At 39.4% G+C, this 12,090-nt stretch overlaps 1 long non-coding RNA gene across 2 annotated transcripts in view; it reads left to right on the plus strand.

Moving 5' to 3' along the window:
* The first annotated feature begins 18 nt into the window (after positions 1-18).
* The window catches only part of LOC133251693 (uncharacterized), a 690,054-nt gene continuing 677,982 nt past the window's right edge, over positions 19-12,090 (plus strand). For both annotated transcript variants that reach the window (XR_009737739.1, XR_009737740.1), the window contains exon 1: positions 19-761. This is a non-coding gene — a long non-coding RNA (uncharacterized LOC133251693). The remainder of the gene's footprint in view (positions 762-12,090) is intronic.

The raw sequence follows: 12,090 nt of genomic DNA on the forward strand, positions 1-12,090 counted from the left end.
CCCCGGGCTCGTCTCATTGGCCCCCGGGGCTCCTCAGGACCGCCCTTATTGGCCACCTCCCACTCTCACGGGGGCGGGGCCCAAAGTCGCTGGAGTTTTGCTCCCGGGACGGGACGTCCGAGAGATGAGAGGCTTACGTCGAGGTGACGCGCCAACTTAATCACACCTGACGTCACGCCTGGTCGGCTTGCCTCACTGGCCGCTGTTGGCCAGGCTGGTTTGGGGGTATGTGGGGAGGAATCTCCTGCTAATTTAGGTTGCCCAGGTTGCCTGGTCTGATTCCCTGGAGGCCGAGCCCCGCCCCTTGGGGGCTACTTGGAGCTGGGAGTGTAGGGCGGGAGACTCTCTTCCTGCGCTGGTGGTCCATGGAGAGGGAAATTCCCTACCCCAAATTGGTGGTCAAGTAAGGACTTCGTTCCCGACGGCTGCTTTAGCCTTGGAGTAGGGTGTGCCTGTGAGGGAAGATCGCAGTCACTTGTGGAGAGTCGCTCCTCAGAACTCATCGCTTTGATGAGCGGCTGGAACTGGGGAGGAGGATGCTCTTCTTCGCCATCATTTCGCCCGAAATTTGAAATTAGCGAGTTGGCCCCCGGCTTTGAAGAATTCTGCTAGATTGTGTGAAGCGTCTTAACGAACGTGAACCGGTGCCTGACGCTTTGGTGCGGTGGGTACAGCAGAAAACGGAAATTGAAGGGTTTTCCCACGCCGTGCCCAGTTGCCATCCCGGAAAAATGTATTCCGTTCCTTTGGAGTTCTCAAAAGTAGGAGCCGGGTTATGTATAAATTATGCATGCAAGTGTGGGACTTGGGGCGGCACTTAGGATTTTTCTTTTGAAGGGCAGTAGGAGAGTTTAAGTGGCCTTTACTTATATTAAGAGACACAGCGACATCATGCCCCGGTTTCGTCTGGGTTCTGTCCGTTTCATGTGACAGGGAGGTGTTTGAGCTGTTGCTGTTAAGTGGAGGAGACGGGCGTGTGAGGGGGTGAGGAGGCTGGGCGCACTTTCCGTTCCTCGCGACGCTCCGTGTGTGGGCGTGGCTAAAGGAAGACGCCTAATCCCGAGCGCTCTTCAGCGCGGCGTGTGGATCGACTGGACAGGCTTCCGGTCAGACGATGAGTTAACCGGGGATCAGCGACACCAGATATTAAAAAAGCAAACTATTCAAAGGCATGAAACTACTGCAAGGTCGTTTTTTTTTTTTTTAATCACAAAATTTTTTTTGAGACGCTTTTTTGTTTCCCTCAGATTATAAAACTCCGTTGCGTTTGACAGGGATTTCCCCAGGAAAAATGTATAGGCATTTAATCAGTGTTTCCCATATTTTTAAATTGTATAGTGCCATTATTTTTTTCCGGACAGGTCCAAGTGGGAGTTTTCCATGATTCACCTCCCGCTTTTAATCAATCCTCTACCATTCGTGTACACTACCTCTTGATTCAGACCCTTGAGCCTTACGGATGACAGAACAGATTACAGATTCGTTCTGTAAACAAATTACTGAACGAATCCTCCTTCCATAGAATATGGGTTAAGTGGAAACGCCTGTATTAAGTGTTGTTACACCACAGGAAAGCATTTTTGAAATGGACTTAATTTCAATCCACTAGATTCTGCTAGCTGTTAAAACATGATTAACACTTGTTAATCTAGTTTACTAGAGTGTTTAATTATCTTAAATTCATTAAATAAGTCAGGCAATCACAAAATAATTTAAAAAGTAATTTTATTCTTGAATTATTCTTTTTTTCTGTTGGCTTTACTTTAATAGGGAAGGACTGACCACATATCCAAAGCTTTAATTATTTGGGGGTGGGGGGTGGGGGAGACTGACCAGAACAAGTAAAACCTGTATACCATTCCTTTTTTGGTGAAGGTGGGTAAATCCCCGCCCACATGGCATCTTAACTTGGCCTCCTCTTACTCAGAACTTCTGATGACATCCACAGGGTGGGGAAGGAGCTAGGGTGGTTTTCACTATAGTTTTTAAATGTCTGACCTGCAGGCACTTAAAAGAAATTGATTTTTTTTTTTCTTAGTTGTGATAAGAAAAAGTTTTTCATGTTGTATTTTAGTGAGTAACCTAATCTTTCAGCCAGTACTACAGTATATTATTGTAGTGAGTTAATGTTTGTATTTTCTCCCTTTGGAGCATTTCAACTATGGAAGGAAGTAATGACCATGTGTTAATACAAAGTAATAGGGTAATCTAGTTGTGTGTTTTCTTCACTGCAAAGTACACATTATGCCTGCCTGAATCAATTGGGCAAGTTGTGATGCTAATAAGTGTAACTCATTCTCAGGGGGCTGATGAAAGTTGCTCTTTGGGAAGTTTGCCATTTTATAATTATTTTCAGTTTTTAGTTATTATTCAGTTTCATTAACAATTATTGAATGCTAAATAAATGTAAAATGCTGTGGAAGATTTAAAAATTAAACACCATAGTCTCTTATTTAAAGCGATTTTCTGTTTGAATATGGGGAAGGAACCAACAAACTCAAAGCAAGGAAATTAGAGAATTAGTAAGTGCTAAATTTGGGTGGTAGAGTTTATGAGCTTAAAGCTTCAAAGAAAGAGTCTGGAGAAGTTTTGTGGAGGTGTAGACCTTGAACATTTTTTGAGGTTTTAGTAGATTCTAGATAAGTAGAGCTGGTAAAGATGGGGAGGGGCCAGCTAAAAGTGATCTTAATAATGATTTTAGCTAAACGCAATCATTTTATGAATGAGGAGGCTGAGACACCTTTAATTTAAAAGCAAGCTGCCTAATCTATTACAGCTAGGAGAGGCAGAGTCTGCATCAACTCTAGTCACTATTTACACTGAGGTAGCTATTGTTTAGACTTAATAACTGAGAAGAAATCTCTTATAATTCAGTGCAGAAAAAAGGCTAAAAGGAAGGAAGCTGGTTCAGGACCTGCTTCTCTCTCATGTCTAGTGTGCAGTGCAGACAGGTTGTATGAACATCAAGGCCATCACTGACCTTCAAGTGCTGGGTCACCACTCTTTCTGAGTTGCCGTGTATTTAATGACAGTTTCTCACTTCTCCTTTGAAACTGAGGTCACCAATTCAGGTGCCTTCAGGGACCATTAGGTACCCAAATAAGCCAGACAGTATGCCATAGGTACTGAAGGTGCTGGACTGAGGTGACTTATGGGGGATTAAAAGGCTCAGTGACTTTGTGGTCCAGCTGTTTGCTGCTAGGGGCCTGCAGGGGCCCAGTGTTGTCTGATGTTGTAATTTTTCAAGAAAAGCTGTAAATCAAACATTTTTACATGAGCTTTCTAAGTTTATTTATTGGCACCTAACTGAAAATCTCAATAAACATTTTGTGGACATTAAAGAAGTCTCTTGGCCTGAGTTAGCTCACAACTTTCTAGTTTTCAATCTCTGCTGTAATGCTTTTCAGTGTGGAAGGCTTTTCTGTCTTATATTGATACATGTCTTAGTACTTCTGTGAGTTATTTCTTAAAGTCACTTATAGAATAGTTCCTACTAATGTGTTAATCCAATTTTAAGACATTAGTAGGAGCAATTCTATAAGTGGCTTTAAGAAATGGAAACAGTAACAGACTATTTTCTTGGGCTCCTAAATCACTGCAGATGGTGACTGCAGCCATGAAATTAAGATGCTTGCTCCTTAGAAGAAAAGCTGTGACTAGCCTAAATAGCATATTAAAAAGCAGAGACATTGCTGACAAAGGTCATCTAATCAAAGCTATGGTTTTTCCAGTAGTCCAGTATGGTTTTGAGAGTTGGACCATAAAGAAGGCTGAGGGCTGAAGAATTGATGCTTTTGAGCTGTGATGTTGGAGAAGACTCTTGAGAGTCCCTTGGATGCAAGATCAAACCAGTCACTCTTAAAGGAAATCAATCCTGAATATTCATTGGAAGGACTGATGCTGAAACTGAAGCTTCAATACTTTGGTCACCTGATGCAAAGAGCCAGCTCATTAGAAACCCTGATGTTGGGAAAAATTGAAGGCAGGGGGAGAAGGGGATGACAGAGGATTAGATGGTTGGATGACATCACCAACTCAATGGACACGAGTTTGAGCAAGCTCCAGGAGTTGGTGAAGGACAGGGAAGCCTGGCGTGCTGCAGTTCATGGGGTTGAAAAGAGTTGGACACGACTGAGTGACTGAACAACAACAACATCTTAATACAAGGCAGTAATTTCTGTTACGAAAAGAGAACACAGAACTTTAGAGTTATAGCTGAGCTCTGAAAGAATATCCAGGTGGGAATTCTTTCCCCTTGGAATTCTCTGTTCCTTATGCCTCTTTCCCTCCCATTGTGTTTGATCCCACAACATTGCACTGCTCTTCCTTCAAGACTTTACCCAGTCCTGTGCAAAAATCTCCTGCTTTCCTTGGACACAACTGAAGTAGTAGTTTTATGGTTTTACAGGAACTTCACCAAATGTTCGTAGAGAATAAGGCTGCAGGACCTACAGGAGGCACATAAATATTTGTTGCCTAAACATAGATTTTAAGCTGAATAGATGTTTGGTCGTGTGTGATTATTTTTTACTCCATTCCATTCAAGTGTACCTGGAGAAGGAAATGGCAACCCACGCCAGTACTGTTGCCTGGAGAATTCCATGGACAGACGCTATAGCACAGGGGGTCGCAAAGAGTCAGACATGACTGAGCGACTAACACTATTCAAGTATAAGAAATATCACAAGGCATTATTTATCATCATCATCATTATTATAAGCTAAATCTGGCTCTGAGCAAATCGCCCCCCCCCCCCGCCCCGATCTCACCGTGTGATAGAACAATAAATCTACAGGTCTTTCAATGGTCCCAGAGTATATGGGGAGGGCTCTTTGGTCTCTGTCCATTGATGCCGGTATAATCCATTAGAAGCTCAAGAATTTCCCTTTAGGATGAATTTGAGTTCGGGTACAATCGGGATGGGAGAAACCTGGGGACACAAATTAAAACTGGGTTTACATGGCAAGCGTACTGGTTTTACTTTAGATTGTGTGTTTATATGGCTGTTTGTATTGAGGGTAGCATTGATGGGAAGCTGTCCCAGATCTGGGGCTTCCCTAGCGGTTAAGCAGTAAAGAATCCACCTGCTAATGCAGGAGACTTGGGATCCATACCTGGGTCAGAAAGAACCCTGGAGAGGGAAATGGCAATTCACTTCAGTATTCTTGCGTGGAAAATTCCACAGACAGAGGAGCCTGGCAGGCTACAGTCCACGGGGTCGCAAAAGACTCGCCAGGACTTAGGGACTAAACAACAAAATAAATCCCAGTTCTCGAGTACTCTCAGTACAGTCTCTTAGTCTCCAAGATTCTTTGCTCCCCTCTGGTTCTTTTCAAAAATTGTAATCTGGGAGTAAGAAAAGTATACCCCTCTCCCCAACCCCTTCCAACCTTCTTCCCTTCACTTAAGATACTTTCTTCCTCTCAGTGGTGCTGCGTAGAAGGTGAGGTGGGTGGGTGCTCTCTTTCATTCTCTCAGGTACAAGGGAAACAGTACTCTAGCTTCCTAAGATAGGGATACCAGTCCTCATGGACACCTTTCTGGGCTTCTCTCCCTCTTTGTCCCTTGCCATTCTTCACTTGAAGAGCGGTCTCTAGGAAGTTGTATGTACTTTGAAAGTAAAATGGTTTAATTCTCTTGCACACAAAGAAGACCTTTTCCTTTTTTGACTGAAAGAAATGTCCTGTCCACAGAATTGCACAATATAGTGACCAAAATTTCCCTTTCTCCCACATGATAGTTGGTTCTGTGGCTTTTCAGCATAGTGCAAAGTGCCCTGAAAGGTGTCAGATGAGCTTGAGAATGAGAAAGGTGGTAAAGATTGACCTCACAACTCTGTTTCCTTGTTATTTTGTACTGAAAAGGAACACATGTATTTCTGAAGAAACAGGAAGACTAGAGAGGGCAAAATGCCAGTTCAACTTTTCACTTTAAAACATGGTAATAGCGGACCAAATGCCATCAACGTCAAGAACAGTATTGATGGTTAATAATAGCTGAATTCCTGATGTGACTTTGCATTTTAAAAACAGTTAAGTTCTGTTATCTCTTTGAGTTTTCTCTCTGTACTCTTTGAGGTAGTCATTGTTTTACATTCTTTTTACCTTTAAGTGATACACAGAGAGGCTGTGTGTCACCCAATTGGTAAGTGATAGAGCTTGGCCAGAACCTAAATTTCCTTTTACAAATCTAGCACTTTTTCGATCATGGCTCTAAAGTCTGTGGAATTATACTGAATGTGTCAGGTTATCACAGTAAATTCATAAAAATGAAATGGTTCTACTTTGGGGGGCAGCTTGGGAGTTGGTTTGGTTGTTGGTCTTGAAAGAAAGAGTTAAGTCATTTGAGTCACCTCTTCCACACAAACACCAAATAGTCTATTGAATAGTTAGAAGATAAGTAAAATAGAAGATAAAAATATATGATAAATAAAATGTCACCTCTTCCACACAAATACCAAATAGTCTATTGAATAGTTAAAAGATAAAACCATCCACTCAGCTTTGGTTTATTATAGCTAGCATATTGACTTTAGTGAGATTTATGAAAGCTAGTAATAATTGTATTTTTTATGTATGGCATAATTCGTGATATATTAGAACTATTGGTATAACAAATATGTGCCCAGGTGCCCATATGAAGGTGCTCGTCTTGGAAGTTCCTTGGTGGTCCAGTTGTTAGGACTCTGGGCTTTCACTGCAGAGGGTGTAGGTTCAGTCCCTGGTCAGGGAACTAATAAGATCCTGCAAGCTGTACAACAAGGTCAAAAAGAAAAAAAAGGAAAGAAAAAAATGCTCATCTCATACTTGTAATTTATAAGGATTTACAGTTGTTATATCTTTGCTTTTATTGAATGTTGTTCATATCCAACATGTAATAAATGATTTATTTGATAACGAGTCTCTAGTCAAAAGCACGATCCCCAAAGGCAAAATACCACTCCCTTTATAATATGGTTTCCAGAACGTATTATGGCAAAAAGTAGAAAAAATATGTATCACACATATGAACATAGAAGCTTTTCTGTTTCTATTTAGAGAATTAGAATTGTAATTGCCCTGATTCCATTTTGTTTTCAGTCATCAATTTATTCAAGTATCATGTTTATTATGTTTTGATCTGTTATGGCCTACTATTTGGGAGCTTTTTATTTGGGAGATTTTGATGTTGTTTTGGATTTTGGAAATTTAAGAACCAACATGATCCTTACAGGGTAGAATATTTATAGAATTAGAAACAGGGCAATATAGTTTAATAAGATTTAAGATATGAGAATAAGGGATCTTAGATGAGAAGCACCATTCAGGCACTAATTCAGTGGTGTAGGAGTTGTAGATTGTTGGAACATATTCAGCTCAGGGTGTTGGGAAAAGCTTCATGGAAAACTTAGTATTGAAACGTCAAAGGCTTGGAGCTGTGATAATGGGAATATTGACATATTCTAAATTTGGGGATCTTCTAAGCAGTGGTTTGTTATCATGGTGTGTTTGGGGGAAAAGACAGTAATCTGGTTTGCCTGCTCTATGGGACACATGAAGGTGGTTGTGACAGAGCCAGAAAGATGAGCTGGGGACAGATTATTAAGAGAGCTTTCAATAATGGGTTAAGGAGTTTGGACTTTTATCTGTGAGCAATAGGGAACCTTTGGAAGCTTCTGATCAGGAAGTGGCATAGTCAAATCATATGTTAGGACTCTTCAGGTGATAGCAGTATGAATAATGAGTTGGAGTGGAGGGATACTGGAGAAAGGAAGTTGAATTAAGAGACAAAAATAATAAGCCTGGGGCAGTGGGGTGAATTGGGAGATTGAGATTGACATATGTACACTATTCTATATAAAATAGATAACTAATGAGAACCTACCATACAGCTCAGAGAACCCTACTCAATGCTCTGTGGTGACCTAAATGGGAAGGAAGTCTAAGAAACGGGGGATATATGAGTATGCATAACTGATTCACTTTTGCGGTACAGTGGAAACCAACACAACCTTGTAAAGCAACTGTACCCTAATAAACATTAATTAAAAATAAATAAAAATTAAAGCCTGTGTTAGGGTATTGACAATGTGAATAGAGAAAAGGAGGTGGCTATGAAAGGCTCTGCCAGGTAGAGTTGACTGATTTAACAGTTTTATTTGGCTAAGAGGTGAGTGAGCATGCGGAGCCACAAACAACTACTAGCTTCAAGTTTGGCTTACTATATGATAGTATTGATATGAAAATAAATAAAATCAGAAGCTGGTTTAGGTTAAAAATAGTGGTAGGATGTGTGTGTGTGAATGTTTGGCAGTAATTTGCAGATGTGGGTCTTAGGCCTCAGAGTCAATTCCATTGAAATAATAGTAATAGTCATGGGATTGGGTAAGTTTTGTGATAGAGGTTATGAGGAAAGAGGAGGAGAAAGGAAAGATCAGGAAATATTCCCAAACCATGCCCCACTGTAAGGGCTGCAAACCTTCTACATTTAGAAGCATGGCAATGGTGGGTCACACTATTGACACGGGTATCTTACGTCTGAGGTGTGTGTGTGTGTCCTTCTATATGTTTCCAAGATTTTCCAAAGAGTAACATCATGCTCAGTCACTTGCATACAAATATCTGTTTTGAAATGGAGGAAAAAAGGGTAGAATTAACAGCTGCCTCTTGGGCATTGCACTTATTCAGTGTACACCTCATCCATGGGGCATGTTATGACAGAAAGTAGGTATTAAAGGAGGAGAAGGCAATGGCAACCCACTCCAGGGTTCTTGCCTGGAGAATCCCAGGGACAGTGGAGCCTGGTGGGCTGCCGTCTATGGGGTCGCACAGAGTCAGACATGACTGAAGTGACTTAGCAGCAGCAGCAGCAGCAGCAGGTATTAAAGGCCATAATGGGGGAGCCTATAGGCACTTTGATCAGAAGTGAAGAGGGAACAAGAGATTACTGGGGAGAGAGTAAGCAGGAAGACCAAGGATCAGAGGAGGCTCTATATAATATGCGAGTTTAGAATAGGGCACTATCAGTGTCAGTGGCAGGCCTCCCTGGTGGCTCCGCGGTAAAGAATCTGCCTGCTAATGCAGGAGACACAGGTTTGATCCCTGGGATTCTTGCCTGGGAAATCCCATGGACAGAGCAGCCTGGTGGGCTACAGTCCATGGGGTCTCAAAAGGGTCGAACACAACTTAGTGACTAAACAACAATCTGTGGCAATAATAAATACTGTGAAGCTTAAGTGATTATTTGTAAAAAAAAAAAAAAAAAGCATTTAAGAAGAGAGATTGTCGTACTACTAGTAGTCACATATTTGCCGAATAAAGTTTCCCAGCTGTGCATTGATTATTGTCCATCCTAAATGGATCAAAATTTCAGTTCAGTTGTAGGAAATATGTATACAAGGAGAAAGAAAGGAATCCATTTGTCTCCAAGGACTGATATTGTTGCACAGTACTTAAAGTGGTAATGCCCTCCTTAAATTGTTATGGCAAATTAATTTTAACAATGACTGATTAACAGAAATGTGTTTATAATCTGTAATCTAATCTTGGAGGCAGGGCCATTCACTGAGAATAAGGAGACTTGCTGTCTGTTTCTGATTCTGTACCTCTTGATTCTTTTATCTTTGCCTTGAATAAATTACTTCTCACGTGTAAAATTATTTTAGGTAATTTAAATCCTCCAGTTATTTCAATTGTGATAGTTCTCTTCAATATTTCTCGACTGAGCCAACATAAAAAATATTAAAAACATAAAATATGATTTGACTTACTTGCAAAAGAGTATTAGCCTCATATTGCAATATAAATATATCAAAATCAATATGTTGTACACTTGAAGCTCACACAATTTTGTATATCATTTATATCTCAGTTTTAAAAATTATTAGTCTCTAATAGGGATATTCACATTTCTCAACAACAACAATAATCCAGAATGTTAATGATCAATTGTAATTCTGACCCGTGGTGAAAAATTTGTACCGGAGTCAGCAAATTGTATTAAAACTTCAGTAGTATAGAAAGCCAAGATGTATGATTTAGCTTTGAAAATGTTGGCATTTCTTGTATTCTGCATGGAGCAAGAGGTCTGTCCTATGTAGATTTTAATTGATGAGTATCTTTGTTTCATTTTTAGTTTCTGGAATCTTAAAAAAAAAAATGTTTCTGTCTTGTGGTTTTAAAATTAACCTGTGTTTTACATACTAACTCTAAGCATATCAGTTTGAATAGATTAATTGAATGTTATTTTTGATTGTTTTCCAAGACAGAACATAGCATTGGAAATTTACTTTAAAAACAGAAAATTTGAAGGCATTTTTTTGGTTTGCAACCATGATTACAGAAGATTTACTGTAAACTATTCATGTCAGCTCAAAACAAGCTCTTTAAAAGTGGTTTTTAATTTACATACAGTAATATTTACTTCTAGTTTTATACATTTGACAAGCAGAATCATTCTATGACTTCCAACAAACTCGCTCACGCTGGTCCTTTGTAGTCAGACTCTTTTCCCTTCCCTCTTAACCCCTGGCAACCGCTGGTTAGTTCTCTGACCCTACAGTTTTGCTTTTTCAGAATGTCACATAAATGGAATCATACAGTATGTTGGCTCTTTGGCCAGGCTTCTTTCACTTAGCATAATGCATTTGAGATTCACCTGTGTTGTTGAATGTATCTATAGTTAGATCTTTTTTGTTGCTGAATAGTATTTCATTATGGATGCATCACAGTTTGGTTATCAGTTGAAGGATATTTGCATTTTAATTTTTGGTGATTCTGAAGAAAACTGCTATAAATATTCACAAGTGGTTTTTTTGTGAACATGAGTTTTATCTCTCTTTGACAAGTACCTAAGAGTGGGATTAACTGCATATGGTAAGTATATATTTATTAATAACTTTAAACTGTTAAACTACTTTCCAAAGTAGCTATCTCATTTCCATTTCTCTTTTTTGAGAGTTTGGGTTTCTCTGTGTACTTACCAACACTTTGTATTGTCAACTTTGTTTTTTGTTTTTAATTTTAGTCATTCTAGAGGATGAATAGTAGTGTCTTTTTATGGTTTTAATTTGTATTTCCTGAATGACTAATGACATAGGGTGCCTTTTCATATTTGCCATTCTCATATCTCCTTCTTTGAAGGATCTTTTCAGATCTTTTGTCAGTTTTTAAAATTGGATTGTTTGTCTTCATATTGTTGAGATTTGAAAATTCTTTGTGTAATCTGGATACAAGTTCTTTGTCAGGTATGTGATTTGCAAATATTTTTCCCTAGTCGCTAGCTTGTTTTTTAATTCTCTTAAAGTATCTTTTGCAGAGCAAAAAGTATCATTTTGTAGAGCAAAAAATGTTTTTAATTTTGATGAAGTCCAATTTATCAATTTTTTAAAAAGATATAGTGTTTTTGGTGTTAAATCTAAGAACTCTGCCTATCTCAAAGTCACAAAAATTCTCCATATGTTTCCCCTACATTAAAGTCTGTGGCCCATTTTGACTTAATTTTTATAAAAGATATAAGATAAATGTCTCGATTCATTTTTTTTTCCACGTAATACACCATTTGTTAAAAAGATGGGCTTTTCTGCACTGCATTGCCTTTGCACCTATGTCAGAAATCAGTGAGCCACAGTATTTATGAGTCTATTTCTGGACTCTCTTCTTTACTGATCAATGTGTCTATCCTTTCCCCAGTACCATACATTGTCATGATTATTGTAGGTTTATAGAATTAACTTTAGACATCTCTGCTAGGAAGAAACAAATTATAGCATTCTGGTCAATTTCCTTTAAACTCTTATTATTAAGCAAATGGATTATTTCTCAACAATTTCGTCTTCTATCTTTATTCAGTTTATATATTGATATAAATTCAGAACAGGCTGTAGCCATACTTCTTATATCCCTTACCTGGATTGAAAAAGGTCCCCATGGACTATGATATTTAACTCAAGTTTTCTTTGCATCACAATTGTTAGTCTCTCAGTCATGTCTGACTCTTTGCGACCCCATGGCCTATATCCTGCCAGGGTCCTCTGTCCATGGGATTCTCCAGGCAAGAATACTGGAGTGGGTTGCTGTGCCCTCCTCCAGGGGATCTTCCTGACCCAGGGAA

The sequence above is a fragment of the Bos javanicus genome, chromosome 7 (assembly GCF_032452875.1).
Source record: "Bos javanicus breed banteng chromosome 7, ARS-OSU_banteng_1.0, whole genome shotgun sequence".
NCBI lineage: Eukaryota > Metazoa > Chordata > Mammalia > Artiodactyla > Bovidae > Bos > Bos javanicus.